The sequence below is a fragment of the Ailuropoda melanoleuca genome, chromosome X (assembly GCF_002007445.2).
Source record: "Ailuropoda melanoleuca isolate Jingjing chromosome X, ASM200744v2, whole genome shotgun sequence".
NCBI classification, from domain to species: domain Eukaryota; kingdom Metazoa; phylum Chordata; class Mammalia; order Carnivora; family Ursidae; genus Ailuropoda; species Ailuropoda melanoleuca.
In genome coordinates, this window is record NC_048238.1 from 21,446,692 (window position 1) to 21,469,649 (window position 22,958).

The following is a 22,958-nucleotide window of genomic DNA, read 5'->3' on the forward strand; positions in this document are numbered from 1 at the left end:
AAGCAAAAGCAGTTTTCTGAAAGCCCACAACCTAGCGAGATCCTGGGGTAAGCTCATTTTTATAAGGGAGGGAGGAAAACAAAGCAGATTGGAATTCTGAGTCCTTGTCTGTGGGTAACAATTTACACTCTGAAAATGCACTGATTGCGTTCTTTTAGCCCTTGTTTGCAGTGACTGAGTGTAGGACTGAGAGCTATTTTGAATTGTTGCCCTTTTGTTTGTTTTTTAGGATGCAGTCTCTATTGTGAGTGTATTTGTTCTGAGTGAAATATTGGCCAAACTAGCCTTGGACATCATTCCTCTGTTTATTTCATGTGGTGCTTTAGGCATTGTTTAGCTACCGGGCTAGAACAAAGCATGTCGTGTGGTGTCTGATGGCGCTATACAACTCTGGCCCTAGGGAAAAAATGAGAGAAATTAGTTTCTCTCTGCAATGTGGTATCCCTTTCTTTGTCTTACTCAGTTCCATAATTGTTTCATCTTATTCAAGAGCCCAAACCAGACCCAGGAGACCCAGTCCATCATATTCTGTATTCTTCTCATTTTTGTCTCTCTCTCTCTTTTTTTTTTTTTTTTTTACAAACCAACCAATTTTCCATCTCATAAGCTTGGAGACCTTTGACAGGTATCAAATCAAAGTGTTGGAACGTGTGTTGTTAAGATTTTCTATTCAGCTTCTGTGAAATATAAAATTCTCTGCCTTACATCTGGCAATGTAGTCTCTGCTCAAATATTACATGTGGGAGCAGTGTCAGTTGTTAGAAAAAACTTCATTAGGCAAAAGCAGTTTCTCCTATACATTTTTACATGCTAGTTACCAGTTTTGCCCTCTGGACGAACAGGGGAATCCCACTTAGTTGCATAATTAAGGAATGTGAACACAAATTTCAACACAAGATATCAGGAACTCCACCAGAATTGAGCACTGGAGAGTGAGAGCTTTTTTTCAAAAGAAATGATTGAGGCTGTCCAGCTTGGAGATAGTAAGGATTGAGAGAGACAGGGTCAGTTTGGCATACATGTGTGTCACATGCTTTGTTGGCTGTCGAGTGGAAGAGTAATTAAGCCTGCTGAATACGGCCCCAAAAGGCAGGTCGGAACCAGTGCTTGGAATTAGAGGTAGACAGATTCTGGATTAATCAAATGATGCACGTGGCCTGTTCTATGTTAGGAGAGCATTTAAGATTAGACTGTTAGATCTGATGAACTTTAAGGTGCTGTGGAATTCTTGTAAGTCTGATCTCCAACAGGAACGTGAAAGAAATAATCATATGTTTAGAGGATATATAATACCGTGTACTTGTTGGAATATGAGGGATATCAAGGTGGCAGCATAACAGAGAACTGCTAGATGAGGCTGAAAGGAGAGAAGCAGCAAAGAAATTTGGCAAATTTGGGATCAGTGATCTGGGTCATGAAAGGTTATGGGACAATAGTTTTGTAAAAGTCAATTTTATTGTGGTATAATTTACAGAAGGTAGATTAATATTGCTTCCATTTTTATGAGTTTTGGCAGATTATGCGCTTAGGTTACCATGACCACAATGACAGTATAGGAAATGTCCCACCTGCCTCCAAAAGCTCCTTTGTGCTCTTTCCCGTTCAAATCCCACTTGAGTCCCTATCTGGCTTCTATTAGCCAGCATTTTGTTTTTGTGCTTTGCGTATTACTGTGTATTTCAATAGTCAATTCTTTTTTTTTTAAAGATTTATTTTTGCGAGAGAGAGTATGTGCACGAGCACACAAGTGGGGTTGGGGGCAGAAGGAGAAGCAGACTCCCCACTGAGCAGGGAGCCCAGATGCAGGACTCAGCCCCAGGACCCTGGGATCATGACCCGAGCCAAAGGCAGACACTTAACTGACTGGGGTCCCCGGGCACCCTAATATTTGATTCTTTTATAGAAAGAGAGAAACCAACCAACAGACTCTTAACTCTAGAGAACAAACTGATGGCTACCAGAGGGGAGGGGGAGGGGTGGGGGGGTGAGGGAGACAGGTGTTGGGGGATCAGGAGTGCACCTGTTGTCATGAGCATGGTGATGTATGGAACTGTTAAATCACTATATTAAAAAATAGTAATAATTTAAGAATATATTTTCTGTCTGGATAAAAATTCCACTGTCATTAAAGAATTTTACTTCTCCCCTCTGCCAAATAGTTGGTTCTTTTTTAATGGTGAGGAGCGTGCCGTAGTATGGATGTGCCACAATTTGTTTATCTATTCATCATTTAGTGGACATGTAGGTTGTTTCCAGGTTTTGGCTATTATGAATAAAGCTGCCATGAACATTCATGTCTAAGTCTTTGTGGACATACGTTTTCATTTCTATAAGATAAATACCTGGAAGTGGAATTTCCGAATCAAAGAGAAAGGTATGTTTAACTTTACAGGAAAATACCAAACTATTCTTCTGAAGGGGTTGTACCATTTTACGTACCCAGCAGTAGTGTCCAAGAGTTCCAGTTCCTTCCCATCTTTGTCAAAACTTGGGATATCAGTTTTCTTAATTTCAGCAATTCTCATGGGTGTAAAGTAGTGTGAATTGTGGTTTTAGTTTGCATTTCTCTAGTGAAGAATGATGTGCACTTTTCTTTCTGCTTATTAGCCATTTGTATTTCTTCTTTCATGAAGTGAAACCAGTCTTTGTGTAAGGTGATTGGCACAGAGCAGGGCACAGCAGTGATGTGGCACCTTTATTAGAGTAGGGTTAGCAACCTTTTCCTCTAAAGCGCCAGATATTACATATCCTCAGCTTTGAGATCCCTGCAGTCTCTGAGGCACCTACTCAACTCTGCCAGCGAAGCGTGCACGCAGCCATATACAACACACCCCTGTGTTCCGGAAAAAACAAAAAGCAGGTGGTGGTCAGATTTCCCTGACCCCAGAAATAGTATTTAAATCCATTTTGTGGAAAGTAATGCCTCTGTTTGTGACGTCCTTTGCGTAAGTTTAAGGCAGCCATAACTGTCACTCTGGACTTAATTCTGCCGAAAAAGTGTGAATTGGTAAGAGCCAAGAGAGCGGACTGGACATCCCCAGGATGGCCTTTATATATCATAAGCAGTTTTTTTTGAAAGTGTTAGATATTAGAAATTGGACACTTACGAGAAGCAGAGAGAATGAGCATCGTCACCACTGACTCCCAGGAGAGCAGTCCAGAGGGTGTGAAAAGCTTTGCCTTTCACCACTCAGGTGCCAGTTCGTACCATAGCAAAAGGAGATTTTTGCTCAAGCATTCGGGTCATATGCTTTAGAACTTCGTCTTATGGGCATTAAGTTGTTATTACCCTCTGGACGAGTCACTTATAGCATCTATTACAAACTGCAAATCTTGCTGATAGTGAGTTTGGGTCTGAAACATTTATCCCAAGAAGAATACAGTCAGGTCTAAATCAGGGTTGGATAGACGAGGAGACGTTTTTCTCTCGATAGCAAGCAGATCGGTGTGAGTTTCCTTATCCTTCAGGAAGTAGACCATATTTTTCCTAGTTGACTTTTAAGAGGCTTTTCTCTTAGCCATTTATGAGGTTCACCTTTATGTGAACAAATACAAAGTTAAGGTAGAGAAGCCAATAATATAAAGGAGGTGTTTGGTCATAGAAACAGATTTTTATGACAAGCTTAAATGATCCCCCACAAAATGGAAGCCAGCCATTTTTTTTCTACTCAGACATTTCAGCATCTGGAATTTTTTCCACTGGACACAAGCCTGCCTATTTGGCTGCTCTTCCCTCCTGCCTGCCATGCTCACCATTTTCCTCCTGCAAGGTTAAGAGAATGCTGTCATTTGCTGGCAGAAAATGCCTTCAGATACTCTTCTTTCTCTCTGCTTAAAACTGCAAACTACCGTGATAATTCTTTTCCATTTCAAATTAATTGTCAAATTTTACTATGTGACTACCAATGTACCAGATTCTATGGGGTGCACAAGGGTAACATAAAATTTGATGATTATTTTCCCAGTGTTTAAATTCTAACAAGAAATGAAACAGAGGAAAGTTTTTAGCTGTTTGTTTTATTATATACATTGATTAATTTACTTTAGCGTTGTAATTTTTTTTTTTGGCTGTAAAGATGTTCAATGGAAAGTTTTGCTAAAATTGTGAGTACAATTAATTTTTCTATCATGGTCATTTTTCTTTCTGTAGTTACCTGAGAAGGATATAGACCATGGTCATCTTCAAGGTGGGGACATAGTTTGCTCAGCTCTATTCACCAAGCTCGTGGCACACGATATATTTAAAGACATTGCTTTAATTAAGTTGAATTGGCCAAAACGTCAGTGAAAAACAGGCTTGTTTGGGACGGGCTGTTGGGTTTAGAATCACTGTGTAACTGATTCATTAGGTAGAAGAGGAGGAGTGGGTTTTTAAAAAATTTTGTTCATGTACAACAAATCCCTGGTACAGCACTTCAGGAGTTGTTACTTATTAAAACATTTTGAATGATTTAGGAAGTTAGGAGAGAGTAACCAAAGTACTAAAAACAGAGGTAGTGAATATACATGTTGATAAAATACAGAGAGACTGTTTTAACTGAGAAAAAAGGATTTATTCGGCTGGAGAAGAAGAGGGTAAGACAAACCAAAAAACCTCCTCACCCGTAACGCCCTGTGAGGAGTCGAGCCAGGTGCTAGTTTGAGGGGCTAGACCCAGAAGTTGATAGCTTTGTTCACCAACACCGTGGACAGATCAGAACGTCGCAGCGAATGTTCTAAGACTGCTTTCAGTTTACTGCACCTGACCTTTAGAACTCTGACATTTTTCTTTTATTCTCACCGCATTGACTCTGAACATTTCCGTGTGTTAAGTAGATTTTTCACACATTGTCTTTGTTGTCCAGGTTAAAAATAAATCAGAGGTCACTTCAAGTTTACAGGTGTGTATATTTACCCCTTGAAGGGATTAATAACTCAGAAAACGAAAGCATCCGTTGTCCACTCCCATCTCCTCCCACACCTCTGGCTCCTCGCTGCCTGACTTAATGCTTTGAGGAGAGGAAAGAGGCTGTGTCCTCTGCCTTCTTGACTCGTCCCCGCCCTCCTAATTCATCTCTGTAATCCTGAGTCAGAAAAGAAGGTACATATTTGGCTCTATACATTTATTTATTCATGTACTCTCTGGTTGTTGGTGTGACATTGGCATTTCAGTGTAGCCCGTTTTGCATCAGGCTGTGGAATACAGAAAGCCTGTTGCATTCTGTTTTTCTCCTCCCACTCTCCGCGGCAGGTCAGTGTGGTTGTAGCACAGATACGTACACACGGGTGAAGGAGCGCACAGGATGATCTAAAGAATTCCGTAGGCCCGAAGTTTCCGTGCTTCTGCAGCAGAACGTCCTTGAAATTGTCATTGAGCTTTCAGTAACCTTTCTGGATAAGAGTCTGCTGTCACTGAAACATAGTGGATTTTGTCTTTATTTATTCTACTTTATTAAAACGAGTATAAGCAATCTCTTTTAATGCCTTGCCCTTTCTGGCAATGAACATACTTGACAGGGATAGAAAGGGTAGGGAAAAATACCATTATTTGCTCTCTGATGAATATATGCAAAAATAAATCTTTATTATGAAGCTTCCTTCAGTAAGCATGGCTTAGATATTAAACTATTATATCTAACATTCCAATTCAACTACATTATTATATACATCTGCAGTGAAAATCATTATGAGATGTATAGTCAAAAAACACACTGCGAAAGTGGAAATGCATTTAGACTTAATAGGTATTTAAATGATTTGGGTCGTGGAAGATTGTTTTGGGGAGCTATAACACAAAGCATTTATTTTTATATTAACAATGCAGGTATTAATAAAGTATGCCTGGGTAGATTGTAATATCTGAAAGTACATTAAGGACATTTTTCAGGGTAAAAATATGGCATTTTCCTTCAATAGTTTATTAGTTTCAGGGCTTTGTGTATGGTGTTTAGATGAAGCAGTGGAATTGTTCTCAAACTTTACTTAAAACACTGAAATGCTTAGAGTGGGTGAGGAGCACAAACTTGATTTAGAGGTTAGAAATCTTAGCCCATTGTAGGGGTATAATTGCATAATTGTATAATTGCCAAGACACTGAAATTAAGATAAAAGGAACCCACCATAATCTGGAAAGCTGAAGTGGTGGCAGGTAGGTGCCAAGAGGCCAGAGGGCCTGGAACTACATTCTGACGTAGAGTTAGGGAAGGTATCTTAAAAACCCAATACTGGGTTGTATCTCTCAGAGGACCCGGAAAGAGCTCCAGACTGTGTTCTCTCCTCCTGCTTGATTGTGTTATGTGAGTCACCTGGGGATCCACTGAAACTGCAAATTGTCATACACCAGGTCCCAAGGAGAACCCAAGGAAAGCATTTCTAATCAGCTCTGACGATGCTGATGCTGCTGGTCCTAGGACCAACTTCAAACAGCAGAGGCCCAGGGGCCATTTTCCAGTCTCTCAGGGAAGAGGTCCGAAGACAACGAAAGAACCAGGTGGCATTTGCCCCCTTAAGCCATGGTTGTATTTCCTATATGAGAAGAGAGAAACCATCCTTCCGTCTCAGGCATCCGTATGCTGGCTGAAAGAGCACCGAAGCAGTGACAAATGCCAGCCACCCCGGTTGTGGCACTGGTGGGCCCTCTCACAGGCTAGTGAATAATAATTGTCACCGTCATCAGAATAGCGGCTAATGTGTATATGGGGCTTGCCGAGTGCCAAGCATTATGCTAAGTGCGGTTCATGTGTGTCTTGGTCCTCATACCTTCACACAGGGGATGTGAAGTGATGGGTCAGGCTCACACAACTACTCAAGATTCAAACCAGGATTAGATGAGTATCATTACAGACGCAGAAACTGCGGTTCAGAGAGGAAAAATGACTTACCTAGATTGGAATTCTTTGTCATAGAGTAGGGATTCACATTTAGGCTGTGTGACTCCAAAGCGGAGTGAGGTCAGAATGATAACAGTAAAAAACTCCAACAGGCACAAAGTAGTATTGGTGAGTAATTTGAGATCCATCGTATAGGAGAGGATGTTGGGAACTTGTAGCGCGCAAGTGGCATTATGTTGGGAGACTGAGGAACCAAGGACATTTTGATTGTCATCTATTCCCTGGCTTTTCCCCCCATTGCTAATACGGCCTTGGAATACAAGGTTTTACAGTATTATCTGGAAAAGCATTACGTATTTGAACAATTATATGTACAGTTTAATAATTTTATTTATACCTTGAATGATTACACATTTAATATTAACCACTCTTCTAGGGCCTAGAGCTGGTTGGCCAAGGAACGTTGGATAGATGTAGGTGTATGTCTCTAGAGGTATATAACTGGAGCTTATTCAAAGTTCACTTACTATTTTTAAGTTGCTGCTAAAATCATTTGCATTTAAATCAATATAAGCAATGGGTGAGTTGCTCCATAGTTAGTTTTTTTCTATAAAATTGTCTGTGTTTGTGTGTGTATGTGTATCTTCTTATACAAAAAGTGGTGCCGAGCAAAAAAGGTCATACTCAACTGAAATTTGTTCCTCTCAATTAGCTCAAAATCATGAAGTAGTACAATTTGCGTAACTACCAAATTCCTGGATTTGGATTCACATGACCTTTTTGTTAATTTTTATTTTTATTATTTTTATTTTTTTAAAGATGTTATTTATTCACTGGAGAGAAAGTGAGAGAGAGCATGAGCCGGGGACGGGGAGACGGAGAAGCAGGCTCCCTACAGGGAGCCTGACTCGGTGCTCAATTCCAGGACCCCAGGATTGGGACCTGAGCTGAAGGTAGATTCTCAGTTGACTGAGCCACCCAGAAGCCTTTTTAATTTTCATTTTGAAATAATTATTAATTTACAAAGAAGCTGAAAATATAGTACAGGGTTCCCATATGCCCATTCATTCAGTTTCTCCTTATCTTAATTTTTATTTGATTTTTTAAGTTTCCCCTTATTTTAACATCTTTTTTTTTTTTTAAGATTTTATTTGTTCGTGTGAGAGAGAGCACACATGCACAGGCAGAGGGAGAAGCAGGGCTCCCTACCAAGCAAGGAGTTGGATGTGGGACTCGATCCTAGGACCCTGGGATCATGACCTGAGTTGAAGACAGACGCTTAACGTACTGAGCTACACAGGCGTCCCTTATTTTAACATCTTAATCACTGTAATATCATTAAAACCAGAAGGTCAATATTGTTTCAATGTTATTAACTAATCTACAGATCTAATGGAAACGTTTCCCATTGTCCCAATAATAACTTTTCATTTTTTAAAAAAAAAATATTTTGGCCTTATTCTCAGAGATTGTCTTTGATGGTGATTGTTTAAGAATAAGGCGGGAGAGGAGCAGAGAAAGAGAGAAGACATGGATGCAAATCAAAAATGTATACACATGTACTTCGTTTACGGCTTGAATTGTATCCTCCTAAAAGATATTGAAGTCCGAACTCCCAGTACCTGTGAATATGACCGTATTTGGAAATAGGGTCTGTGCAGATGATCAAGTTAAGATGAAGTTTTTAGGGTAGGCTCTTAGCCAGGATGACTGTATTCTCATAAAAACGGGAAATTTGGACTTCAACGCAGACAGACACGTAGGGAGAGCTCCGTGAGAAGATAGGAATGCTGCTGCCCTTGAGCTAAGGAATGCTTGCAGATCCTCCCCCACCACTTCCGGAGGGAGTGGGGCCCTGCTGTCACTTTGATCGCAGATCTCGAGCCTCCAACACTGTGAGACAATAAAAATCTGTTGCTTAAGCCACTCAGTTTGTGGTACTTTGTGCCGGCAGCCCTGGCGAACTAATACATTTGCTGTGCTTGAGACATCAGCTGGAGCTTGGGTGCTTTTTTGACGCATTACGCTGTCCTGCCCGTGGCTGTTGAAAGGTTCTGGAGAGGTGACTGGCCAGGCAGAAGCAAGGGACTGAGGTAATGTGTGAGTAGACAGTGTTTTGGACTGGTACCACGTGCATAAAACATGTGGAATCGTGAGGCAGAATAGGAGATCTGTGGATGGGGAGAGGTGTTGACTTCGTGTGGTGAGTCAAGTGTGGGTCCTGTGCTGTTGGTTACAGGTGGGTGGGGGACCACCAGGAGGGAAGTTGACTTTAGCTGTCCGCTGCACCCTACCCCATCCCTGCGTCCGCTGTCACCCTGGTGGTGGTGGGGTAGCTTGCTGACTCTCCTGCCTCGTGAGACGTTTTTTATGATATACCTTCTTCGGATTCTTTATGCCGTCCTGGAAGCCAGCATTACCATAGGCGCCTCAGCACTCCTAAGGATATTTCAAAGGATCTCTCACAGATTCAAGGTCATATGTTAAAAAAAAGTTGAAAATATTTGGCACAAAGTATAAATTGATGAGAGGCATAGATTTCCAGCACAGCTATGTAGACTCAGACAGCCAAGTTATGTGTGTATTCATCCTTGGGGATGGTTGTTGAAGACTCAAAAGGTTCTTGACAAATTTTCAGTTTTTGTGATTTTTTTATAGTATGCCTGTTTTAAAAAAATCAGTTGTGTTCCTCCAGAGCCACGCGTTGTGTTACTCTATTAGCACATACTTTGTGCTGCTTTATCAGGTGGGTTATGTGTGGGCAAATGTAAATAGCACTGGACCTAAGCATTGCAACACACCTGAAAATGCCTCACGTGTATGAGAGTCAGTCATGGGTGAGAGGAAGCTAAGACTGTTATTATGAACTCATCAGTTAATCTGGGGCTCAGGAATTCCTCTTTTAGGAGCATTATTTATTTTCATAAGATTAGGCTGATAGAGAATATATGGTTGGTTTGTTTGGGCTGTGTGTATGTGTGTGTGTGTGTGTGTGTGTGTAGATTATACTTTGCTCTGAATGTAACTCACAGGATTATACCCCAACAGGGGATTGATTTTATGTGCAAAATTTTAGAACCAGTCAGGGCTGTTTTAACCTTGTTAATTAATGGGAACCTAAGGACCGAAAGGCTGTGTGTGGGTGTGCACGCAGATTTTCGGAACCCAATACTCTCCGGTAAAAATGTGTGATCTTACTGGAACCATCCCTGGCCTTAAATACTGGTATCAGTTTTCTGCCGTCCTTATTACTAGAAATGTCCCAGTGCCAAAGTACTCCTCTGGGTGGGGAGACTGGTGTATGCTTGCGTTTCTGCCTCTTCGGGGTCTAGGCACTCTTTCTGGAGTACCCGTTAGCCCATGTTAGCCACTGAGTCTTTTGGCATCTTCATGGGATTGTTGAAGAATGATTCTGCAGTTTGCTAGAAACTTAGAACCTGGCTTATTCTTGGGGGATGGCTGTCAGAATGCAGCCACTTCAGGGATGAGGTTGGATCTGTCAGGCCGTGTGATTAGAGGTCTGGTTGTCTGGGACAGCCTGGATCTTCCTGGAGCCTAACAAGTTCAACTGGAACGGAATCACTTTGGGGAATCAAGCAAGCCTAACAGCTGTTTGATTTCCTGGGTTCAGCTAGCTGTGAAGCTTCCAATTTACCTGGCAGTGTGTGTTGAATAAATAGGAAAGAATTGTCCAAAATTTCCATCTCTGAGTTAAAACTCCCAGAGAAATAGTTAGCCTTCCAGGAGTCCTCTCCAAGTTGTAATAAACCACTTGCCTTCAGTGGGTAGAATCCACCGAAGTAAAATATTGGCCAACACGGCTACTCACGTTTAATTTAATTCCTTACTCTAGGCTCCTCTCCAAATTCTTTCTACAGGTTAGGTGGTCACCTTGTTACTAAGCTGTTAAGATGTTATTATTGGATTTCTTGAGTTAAATTTGGTTTTTTTGAAGAGAAGTGTCTATAATAAACTTATTTAAAGATGACTGAAAAAGAAAGGTAACAGAGCTCTACGTGGAATCTGTAGAATACAAGAAATAATTTGAGGAGCTTTGCAGTTGAGTGCCTAGATTGAGAACTGGTTTTAAGGAAACACACATTTTATGTGGGGTAACAGGGGTTTAATAGTCAAACAGAAATGGAAGGATGTCAGGCAGCCTGGAAGGAAAAATTGAGGGATCTGACATAATCTTTAAGCAGAATATCCTGTTTGCCAGGCATCTGCATAGCTTCTATCTCTCAGATTTTTTTTTTTTTTTTTTTTCCAGCTGTTGGTTTAGAATGTTACAGCTAACTTCTTGCATCTCCTTTATCTGTAAATGTGGGTAACCAGGGTGTGATACTGTGACTTGTAATCAGAAATAGATATATTGGTCTCTGCCCCCCGGCTCCTGACACAGCCCTCATGAACCCCTTGTCATTTCCTGGGTGATAGAAGTGTCTTTTGCTCTAATGAGGTGACTCTGGGTGGGCCGCTGCATGAGGGCTGGTCACTGGACAGACCAAGCTATGATTAGAATTGGAATTTTCAGCCCTGCCCCCATTCTCTTGGGAAGGGAGAAGGGCTGAATGTGGAGTCAGTGATCGATCATGCCTATGTGATGAAGCCTCCATAAAAGCCCCAAAGTTGCAGCATTTAGAGAGCTTCTGGATTGTTGAACACATGGAGGAGCAGTGGGAGAGGCACACCAGGAGAGGCCAAGGCAGTTCCGCACCCCATTCCACATACCTTGCCCTACACATCTCTTCCATCTGGATTTTCATCACTTTCCTCTATCATCTTTTATAGTAAAGTGGCAAATGTAACTAAACTGTTTTTGTGAGTTCCGGGGGCTCCTCTTTCAAATGATTCAAACCTGAGAAGGGTATCATGGGAACCTGTGATCTATAGCTGGTCAGAAGTACAAGTGACAACCTGGACTTTGAACTGTAGTCTGAAGTCCAAGGAGGGGGTCATCAGAACCTTCAACGTGTAGCAGGTGGGTCAGAACAATCTGGGCTTCTGAGTGGTATCTGAAGGAGTGAGGACAGTCTTCTAGGACTGAGCCCTTACCTGGGGAATCTGATGTCATGTCCAGGTAGATAGTGTCAGAATTAAGTTTAATTGTAGGGTGCCCAGCTGGTGTCATAGAATATTGTTTTTTGGTGGAGAAAACCTCCCGCTTATTTGGTGACCAGAGGTGTGTTTTATGTAAGTAGTAAAGGAAACTCATAGGAAAGAAAGAAATAGTAGGGAAGAACTGGTTTTCCCCACACAGGTGGAGAGCTGAGTGTTTGATTTTTACTAGGGTCAGCGAATTCGAAATCCCGAGGTCCAGAATTGTACTTGAGCATAATGTATGCAGTGGCAGATCACAGAGGTGCTCACTCCCGCCTACCCTCTCCTCAGCCAGTAAAAGATAATGCAGTGGTTTCTCCTGCTGTTCCTTGTGGTAGAAATGTCTGTGGCTTTTCCTAAATCTGGCCCAAAATACATTCCTTTCAGGCAACTTTGAGATAGCATGTGGTTGGCCCCCACGTCAGTTGAGATTTGTCCTTGTATTTTATGGTGCAGTGGATAAGAAACTTCCCCAGTGATGTTTTCATAGGCACAAAACTATGACTGTTTTTCTGCAATTCACATTATTTCTGTTTTAAGCCCCCACTCTTTCCAGTAGCAAAAAACTTCAATGCAATCAGTTCTGGACAAGTGGTTATTGACGTTCCAAATGTACTTAAGAATTTTCTCTCTTTTCCTCTTTCTTTTCAAGATGGCAGCCAAGTTCCAGGGTTCACGGAGCATTATGGTTCTGGGTGGTAGTTGTGAATGAGTTGGGAATGGTGGTGGGGGAAGGGGCACCGGGGTGCTCTGCTGTGGTTGCGTGACCTGCACTGGTCACTACTCAGGCGGACTGTGCTATTTGTCCACGGCTGTTGTCACTCCTTCTCACTGGCTTCAGGCAACTTGTCTGTGCTCTCACTGGTGCTCGGGGTCTCATCATTGCCACGTGGGAAGGTACTCGCCTTTTCCCCAGGATGTGCAGTGGTGGCAGAGAGCGGCCACAAAGTGGCAACGCTGATTCGGGCTGATGGCATTTCATGCAGCGGTGGCTCAATGGCGCTCAGGAGGCCCTGTGGACCGGATACCTTCTCTTCTCAGCTCTTAAAAGCTTGTCTTTTGGTTTTATTATATTCTCTTCACCTCATGGCTTCTGCTAGGATAATAATCACTCTTGCAGGCTAGTAGTAGCCTCATGTCCTTGCGGCCTCATTTTACGGTGGTCTGGAGGGCCACAGGCTTACGGGAAAGAACAGGGTGGGTGAGACGGTGTGGTGGAGTTGCTAAGCACATCAGTTAATGCTGAAGAAGTTCATTCTACTGTAGCAGGTTTACCCAGTGGACTCAAAGGGATCTCAGGTGCTGTGGGGAAGGATCCTGTTACCAGAAACAGAGATAAGTAGAAAGGAATAAATGTGCGAATATAGGTGACGTCCTGCAGAGGTAGGTCTTGGCTTGGAAGTTGGGATAGGCTTTTGAAGGAAAGAGTCAGCTTTATATGAACAGGGATGAAAAACAGAGTAAGTAGAAGATTGCAGGTCAAGACTGAGAGTAGGTGTTATTTTGAGGTATCACACATACATGCACACGTGTGTGCACACAAACATATACATATATACATACATACATTTTTTGATAGCGAAAATGGGATTTTTGCCCGTTATATTTTCCATCTGGTTACTGCTGGTATGCAGGGAAACTATTAATGTTTTATGTGTATATAATATAGCTTACTCAACTCTCTTTTCAGTTTTAATAGGTTTTTGTTTCTGTTTAGTTTTCTGGGTAAACCATTCTGTAAAAAAATTGTAAATTTGTGTCCTTTCCCTCGTTTGCCTAAAATATTGTAGTTTTTATTTTAGAAGAGTAAGTGCTAACAATTAGCATCGCTCTTTTGGTATTTATGTGGATATACATGTAGTTTCCTGTTGGAAGAGAGTCTTCATATTAAACAATCCTTGAATTCCTGGAATAAAATTTGCTTTGGAGGATTTTTCTTTTAAAATTTCTGTTTTAAATAAGAGTGCATTTTATATTTGATTTGCTAATGACCTAATGATTTTTATTGAATATATTAATATCAGCTTGTTACGTTGTGTGTATGTGCGTGCTACTTCTGCAAAGCTTTAGAATCAGAGATTTACTCTGATCGGATGTACAGTAGTCCCACATCATCCGCAGTTTCTCTTTCTGTCGTTTTGCTTCCTGTGGTTTCATTTACCTATGATCTGGAAGCCGATGATCCTCCTTCTGGTCTTTTTTTCAGAAGGCCAGTAGTGGCCCAACGCTATGTCGCAATGCTTCGTCATTCACCTCACTCCATCTCCTCATGTAAGCATTTTGTCATCTCACATCATCACAAAAGGAGAAGGGTAAGCACAGTACAGTAAGGTATTTTGAGAGAGACCACATTCATATAACTTTTATTACAGTATATTGTTACAACTGTTCTTTTTGTTAATCTCCTCTTATGCCTAAATTATAGGTGAAACCATCATACACGTGCTTGTATAGGAAACAACATATACAGTTGACCTTTGAACAATGTGGGGGTCCAGGGCACCAACCTCCACACAGTGGAAAATTCACATGTAACTTTTGACTCCCCAGAAACTTCACTACTAATAGCCTATTATTGACTGACAGCCTTACCGTTAATGTAAACAGTTGATTAACATGTATTTTGTATATTATAGGCATTATATATTGGATTCTCAGAGTAAAGTAAGCTAGAGAAAAGAGGATGTTCTTAAGAAAATCAAAAGGAAGAGAAAATACGTTTGCAGTACTGTACTGTATTTATCGAAAAAAAATCCACATATAAGTGGGCCTGTGCTGTTCAAACCTGTGTTGTTCAAGGGTCATCTGTGTAGGGCTCAGCACTGCCCCAGTTTAGGTACCCACTGGGGGTCTTGGAATGTATCTCCTACAGAGAAGTTGGGGGGGACCGTTATAGTTGATAAATTATCTGTTCTATGTAATATCGAATGAACATAAGTATGAAATCGGTACTGGACCAGGCTTTTGAAGTAATTCTTAAATATTTCAATTGATTTAAATTTTCCTGTTTTATAAGATTTATCTCCTTCATTCTTTTTAAAGATCATAATTTTTGTTGTACTCATCATCTGTTTTCTCACATTATCAATTTTTTTCTTTCATTGGGCGTTTTGTTTTTCTATTTCTTGTTTCTCGAATGGACTGTTTGGCCCTTTGTTTTTCATTTTTTGTGTGCTAATATGTGTTTTGCCTCTGAAGTGGACTTTGGTTGCCTCCCATAGTGTAGTGTGTACTTGATCTAATTGGCTAAAGAGACAGTAATTTTGGTTTTGATCTTTAACCAAAGAGTTTTTTTTGGAAGAGGTGAACAGATGGACCTCTTTATCCTTTATTTTGAAGATTTCTTGTTTTACTGATTGCTGTAAGAGAATGTAGCCTATATAAGTTTCTACTTGTATAAGACTTTGTTGAGTTCTTGGTGACATAGTAAAATTTTATAAACATTCCATGTTAATTTGACAATTAAGTGTCTATTTTGGAGATTCATTGTTTTGTGTATCTATTAATTGGCTCATTCACCTATTCAAAAATAATGAGTAAGTAATGCTAATCACTTACACTAAGGAAATCCCAGAGAGTCTCGATTTTATACTCTGATAATAATCCAGCTACCTATGATATTTTCCCATAGGCCATGCCCCGTGAATTCATAAATTCCAGATTTGTTTACCATAAGCAATCAAGTCAGGGCAGGTATACCTTGTGAAAAGCATTCCAAACTCTGTCAGCAAATAGCATCAATGTATAAGGAGATTTGGACAGATTTTTTTTTTTCCTCCCCAGGAAAGAGAGGATGAAATATAGATAAGCTATTACTATATTCTTTACTAATTGTTAAAAAAAACAATTTCAAATGAAGAAGGGGAAATGTTGAAAATCTGGAAATAAAATTCCAGATGCTTTCAAAACAAATTGAAATAAAGGTAGTAAAGGGAAATAAAGACTAGAATACCGATTAATTCTCAACAGTGATAGAAAAATAGAGGTTAAAATAACCAGTACTACTGGGGTGCCTGGGTGGCTCAGTCAGTTAAGCATCCAGCTCTTGGTTTTGGTTCAAGTCATGATCTCAGGGTTCTGAGAACGAGCCCTGTGTTGGGCTCAGCGCGGAGTCGGCTTGGGATTCTCTCCCTCTGCCTCTCCCCACATGCTTGCGCACGCTCTCTTTCTCTCTCTCTCTCTCTCTCTCTCTCTCAAATAAAATCTTAAAAAAAAAATGTCTGGTACTTCTCATCTCACTCACCCACCTTAGTCTTACCTTCTTGCCCCCGTGGCCTGCCTGCTTTTTATTTCTCGTACATGACAAATGTCTTTTCTCCCTTTGCATTTGCATTGCCTCATTCCTCTCTGCAACATCCTTCTCTCAGATCTTCAGTTAGCTAATTCCTTCTTGTAACTGACAGTGCAGTATAATGACGGAGACTGTACACTCGGAAGCCAGGCTTTGTGGGTTCAAAGCTTACCTCCACCATTGAATAGCAGGGTAATGTAGCCTCTCTGTGCCTCAGTTTTGCCATCTGTAAAGTGGAGATAGTGAACTTACCTCCTAGAGTTGTAAGAATTAGAGGAGTCGCTCTAGAGTATATAGCACATAATAATGACTAGTCATTATTGTCATTCATGTCTTCGTTATTTGTTCACTGTTTGTCTTAGTCACTGTGTAATTTGAATATTGAAAAAATATCTATATCTCTATGACTTATTCTTTGCTTCTTGTTTTCATTGTGAACATTAACGCACTCTTGGCAGTGCCCACCAAATTGATTAGGTAGATGTTGATGTCAGTAGTACTCAACAATTTCATTATTTGGAGAGTGAAAAACATTCTAGAACAAGTTGATATTATCACTAAGTGCTGTATCAGCATATCCCTGATTGTACCTGAATGTGTGTTCCACCATTTTCCTTGTGGTTGGCTGTCAACATGAATACACTGTTACCTTAAGCTTTATTTTTATTCTCAGGGGCAATGTTCCTTAACAAAAGACATATTGTATAGGTTATTGTAAGCTTCATTACTCTTGACCCTGGCTGCTCTTTATAATTTATAATTTGGATCAACATTTATTGACCAACAGGATCCAATTGACTCATTTGGATTCAGTCAATATGATTGACCTGCTATTAATCTCAATAGAAGTCAATAAATTTATATTCAGACATTAATGACTTATTAGATTGAAAGCTTTATGAAGCAATTCAAGGCAATATCTTGTTAGCTACATTAGTTCTGTCATTCATTTGACTTGGAGGCCTTGGGTGAGTAGAAGGTTGAAGCAGTTTAAGCAAAGTTTTAGAATCAGATTGATTTCAGAGATGCTCCGGCAGAGCTGTTGACCTTAAGCACTGCAAGCCATGGAATGCATAAGGCTTCACAGGTCAGCTTTTTAAAATGGTGAGACTGTGGACACATTCATTGTAGGGGACCTGACAAAGTAAAGGCACGTGTGCACAATTTTGTTTCTGTGCCTTTTGTTTTGCTCTCAGTACTTCTTCATCAGTATACCTAATTTTGTTTCTCCTGAATTGCATCCTTTATGCATTGTTTATGATTGTGAATATACATCATTCTCAGCAGGGCATCGTGAGTTGAATAGTTTCATGCATTCAGTATTAATAAAGAGGTGGTGTTTATTAGGTTTCCCTACCTTTGCCTCCCAGAACACTGCTTTGTGTGTAGTATTTGTCAAGACCCCAAAAGAGAAACATTGAAAGAGAGTTTAGTCACTTCTCTGTAGTTCTTTTTCACCATGTTCTATGATCTGGAATAACATAGGCTTATTTTACTACTTTTGGGGTGTGGGCTTGGGGGAAGGATGTGACAGATAATAAATGATGTTTCTTTCAACATGTTTTTGAATTTGGGTAAGAAAGCAAATTATACCAGAATCAAATCAGAAATGTAAATGTAAATAAAACCACCACGTGAGCCTTGTACTGTTGTCGCAAACTTTCGCCTTCTACTGGACCAGTGGTTCTCAACCAGGGGTGATTTTACTTCCCCAGCCGACATTTGACCATGTGTAGAGACAGTTTTGGTTCACATGGCTGAAGGGGAGAGGGTGATGCTCCTGGCACCTGGTGGGTAGAGGCCAGAGGTGCTGCTGAGCCCCCCCCCCCCGCCCCGTGCACACGATGGCCCCACAACGGAGTTACCCAACTCCAAATGTCACTAGTACCAAGTTGAGAAACCCCGATTTAGAGAAAGACCCATACCTTTGGTTTTAGCTCTGGTCATTCAGAAGGAACATCCCGGACTCATTTTCCTGGCTAACTCGCGTTATGCAACCCTGTTTTAAAATTCCAATCTGTCTGTGTCATATGCACTGCAGTGAGCCTGCTGCTCGGTGTGAGGGAAATTGTTTTCCACTAACTGATGACCTCAGCTTAGCAGCTCCTTTTCCAGCACATCAAAGCTCCCAGTGAGGCCGGGTGCAGCAAGTGCACTTCGGAGTGGCTTTATGACATAGAAAGACCCTCTTTGGCGTTCATACTGTGCTGCTCTATTGTTTACAAGCGAGCAGTAAATTATTTATGGATAGTGCCGGAGATGGGACTCACTTGCTCTCTCTTTTTTAACCCCAAAGCTATTTTTTATCTGGTGGCAAGATTTTATGTGAAAGCTATTTGGCTGGGGGGTGGGGTGGGGTATGTCCTCTTTGCATTTATGTGACAGGTTTTATAGTACCAATCCCATCCACTTTTTATTACTTTAGACTTGTTCTGGAAATTACTAACTACATCAGGAGCTCAACAGATAGTAATTTTTTCCCTTAGAATTCCCAATTTAACATAATTTCAGGAAGGCTCTTCCTGAGTCATTATGAGAAAAACTCTAAGAAAAATCTCATTTTGGATCTAATGGAAAGCCGAAGATCTTTAGGTTGCTTTGGAGCACTGTTGTATAAATGGATTTATGAATGGATGAGATCCTGAGTGTATGAGAGTGTCGGGTTTTTTGGTAATAATGAGGTGATCACCGAAGGAATCATATAGAATATGTGGTTGTTTTTGCCAGCGTCAATGTTCTTCAGTTCTTTTTTTTTTTTTTTAATAAGCAGAGTATGATTTCCATTTGAGTTTACACTGACCTGTTCTCAACCACTGCCTCTGATCTGGGGACTTTTTTTTTTTTTTATCTTCATTATCCCTTCCCCCAACTGCTAACATTTTGTTCTGAAATTTGCCAGGCATTTATGAGATGAACTATTTTCTAAAAAACAGTAATACTGTGAGTATATGTAGAAGGCAATGCTAATCAGAATGCATAACTTCAACCAGAATCCCACAGCTCTCTCTAGTAGATCTTTGCTTTTATGGGGCTGATAAATTACCAATTGTAAATTAAAGAATGACTTATTAATGAGTTAACATGAGACAAACCACCGGATATCAATAAGAATGCCCTTCCTAGTGGATTTCATTGCGGACTGGAAGTTTGTGCCGGTAGTTTAGGCTCTAAGGAAGCTCAGAAACCTGGTAAGAAATAAAGGACAGAGACAGTGTATACTTGGAATCAAGTCATTAGTCCCTGGGTGTGATAAAGCCAATGGCTATATGGAAAAAAAAGAACTAAAGAAAAGATAAGCGTGGTAATATTATTTTTAATTATTTCTTTGCTTTATAGATCCATCTTAGAGCCTTGGGATTTCCTAGTTTTAGAGGTTGGGTTAATTAAAAACACAATATGAATCTTTTTTTTTTTTAAAGATTTTATTTATTTATTTGACAGAGACAGCCAACGAGAGAGGGAACACAGGCAGGGGGAGTGGGAGAGGAAGAAGCAGGCTCCCAGCAGAAGAGCCTGATGTGGGGCTCGATCCCAGAACGCTGGGATCACGCCCTGAGATGAAGGCAGACGCTTAAGGACTGCGCCACCCAGGCACCCCACAATATGAATCTTTGTATTTCTCCTGTAGAGAGGTTTATGGGTTCGTGTGGCCTATTGGATTCTTTAAGAATCTTGGTTCTTGCATGCAAATAGATTTTATAGCTAGAACTCTTTCCTTGATGAGGAAGTAAATTTGTAGGTAAGGACTTTAAAAAAAAATCAGTCCCATGAAAATTGCATTTCTAAACTTGTATAAATCAGCCAACATATAGGGCTGGTGTTTGGTATGGTTATAGGGCTGTATATTGGGGCCTTCAGTAAAAAAGATAACAAAGCAAAGCAAATGAAATCGAAAAAAAAAAACCCAGCAACACAATAATAATAAAAACTCAAGTTTAATATTTTTAGTGTGTTGGAAAACATTGAGATGACCATATATCCTGATTTGACTACTGATTATTTTTCACTATCAAAAACATTCCTGTTTAGATGAGAAAGTATATAGTTACTCAAAGAAACAGAGAGGAGCTCTACTGTGTTTGAGACTACTTAACTGATTTCCTCCTCTTTTCTTAAGGTGATTAAGTTCACAAAAACATTCCTTTTATCTTCCCCTCACAAAGATAAACCATCTTGATTCGTTACAAGACTTTAAAGACCATTTTTTTTTTTACAATCCTGTTGTATTTAAATGCTTTTAATTATTTCAATGGGTTCTATTAAATAAAAGGTTCTAATTTAGTTTTTGATAGTTATTTCTTCTTTTTGCAAGGATTTATACAGTGTTCTTGTGCTGTAAAAATACTAATTAACAAATGGTTGCTCAAATGATTTTGAGAAAATGATTTTTTAAAGAGCTTATGTAGGAAAATTATATTTAAGATTCCTGACACTATCTGTTACGGAATCCACAGTTGTATTTGAATCAGTGGCTCTTAATTTATTTCGGATCTTGAAGGGGAGCAGAATTTGCTGCCCCAAAGTATGTTTCTTTGGCATTAGGATTAATGAAGCTGATTATTTTTTAAGAAACAACAGACACAGGGAAAGCTCTAAAGATTGAGTAAAAATTACCCTTTTATAAGGGACATTTACATTTATATTTGTAAGGGAACTCTCCATTTATAAGCGTGTCTCCTTCTCTGTACCAGGAAGAGAAGGGTGACTCTAAATCTCTAGAAACTCTTGTCATTGGAGAAGGCAAAGACTTAAATCTATATAATAACCTTACCCTTGTTTACTGTGCTTTGTCCTGATAGCCTCCTATAGCTAACTACCTGCCTCTGCCCCAAAATAGCTTCTTTTGTACTCTGGAGATGGTATTAAGATGGTGGTGTGGGCCATTTCGAGGAGTTGCTTAGTTTTCTTGGGTCTCTCCCACGGACACAAGAGATACACATGTTATTAAACTTCCGTTTGTTTTTCTTCTCTTACTCTATCTTTTATCACAGGGGGTCTCAGCCAAGAATCCAGAAGGGTAGAGGGAAAATTATTTTTCTTCCCCTACAATTTCATTTCATTACTACCCATGAGAATCTGGTAGAAGCTAAGATTATCTTTGCACAAAAAAAATTATATACCCATAACATTGGGTTCAAGAACCCTACAATGCCCTTCAAAGCATTTTAGGTTCAGAAACCTAGACATGAGAAGCTGGGGAGTATGAACTGTGTTTTTCTTTTTTTCTACTCTTCCCTGAATCTCCAGTAATTTTTTCATTTTCCTGCTAACATGTTAATTGCCGGGAAATGCCTCCCACTCTGTAAACTTCGCAGTGGATCAAGAAGTGCTAGACCCACCGCTTACATGCTCTGTGTCCTGGGGTGACTTGCATGAACTTCTTTGAGCCTCACTTTCCTCATATGAGGGAACACGATGACACCATTGTACTTCATGGAGTGGCAGAAGTCCCTTTAGCTCTGTGGAGTCATTACCTATGAGTCCTCTTAACACCCTGCCCACAGAAAGTGAAGTTTCCCATCAAACCATCCTTGGTGCTGATGAAATTGAATTACTCTATTATTTGGTCTTATATAGAGATACATGAATTACCTAAGAGTTGCTCATTTATGTCACATCTGCTCAATTTTCCTGATAGGCAGGGCTGGTATGCTTTAAGGAAAGCTATACTATCTCATTCTAATTGAAACCAATGTATTTTTCCCAACAGCCGTGTTTTATTGTTGAAAATTCCTATAGTTCCAAATAATTCTCACTTTCTTCTTTGGGTTAGAAGTTACCTTGACTTTTCAAGCCAGTTGCCAAACAGGGGCTAGGGAGTAGACTAAAGATTTTAATGATGATGAGAGGGTCAGATGGAGTCCAGAGCATGTTTTGTACCTTGGGGTGAAGAACACAGTGAGTGTAGGAAAAACACTGGCAGAGGATGGCCAGAAGCTGTAGAAAACAAAATCCAACAAAAATGTTGGATTATCTACGGAAAGAGATCAAAGACAGAGCTTACACATATCATAATGGTACTTGCTGGCCTGTTAGCCGCCGCCTCCGCTTTTAAAGTGTACGAACCTCAAATTACATACATTAGTTGAATAAGAATGTTGTATATAGCAGAGAAATAAATTGCATTGCTAATTTGATGTCATTTTTTCCTGAGGCATCCTAATATGATACTAATCTGAGTTGGGCAGGAAAGTCTGTGCAGTACACTGGGAACAACGTGAACAGTGGATCAAAGAGATAGGAGATCATTTTCCACCTCTGAGCCTTAGTGTTCTCATTTCTCAAATGCAAATCATTTTACTACTTTGAAGTGATTTTTGCATCAGATGACACATTTTGGAAAAGTGGCTCGTTTAGGGACAGGCACATAATGGGCACTAAATAATGACCTTAGATGTGAGATATTTTGTCTTTAAAAAAATAAAGTTTCAAAGTTGACTAGGAAGTTTGGTTTCCTATAAATTATTTCCATTTCTTTGTTACTTGTTTATTTTACAGTGCTTTTCAACTTGGGCACATACCAGTCACATTTTGGGCACTTAAAAAACATAGATACCCATGACCATTCTTCATCTGTACTTATAAAAGTTTCCCTGATGGTTCTAATTATGTTCTTGTGGATTAATCCAGGTTTCTTGCATATTTTATTTTTATTCCTTTCCTTTGGTTTTCTATTCCTTTTTTTTTTTTTTTGAGATTTTATTTTTTGAGAGAGAGAGCGAGAGCACGAGCACATGCCGAGCAGGGGGAATGGGAAG

General features: G+C 40.1%; 1 protein-coding gene across 7 annotated transcripts in view; it reads left to right on the forward strand.

The window, feature by feature from the left end:
- Positions 1 to 8,693: 8,693 nt before the first annotated feature.
- Positions 8,694 to 22,958, forward strand: part of LOC100475400 (melanoma-associated antigen B18) — a 420,370-nt gene continuing 406,105 nt past the window's right edge. For 3 of the 7 annotated variants that reach the window (XM_034649752.1, XM_034649751.1, XM_034649754.1), the window contains exons 1-2: positions 8,694 to 8,902; positions 14,116 to 14,221. The gene's annotated coding sequence lies outside the window, so the exon portion shown is untranslated. Of the gene's footprint in view, positions 8,903 to 8,985; positions 9,013 to 14,115; positions 14,222 to 22,958 lie in introns of those variants that run through there. The other 4 variants (XM_034649755.1, XM_034649756.1, XM_034649757.1 and 1 more) reach the window with 4 other exon arrangements.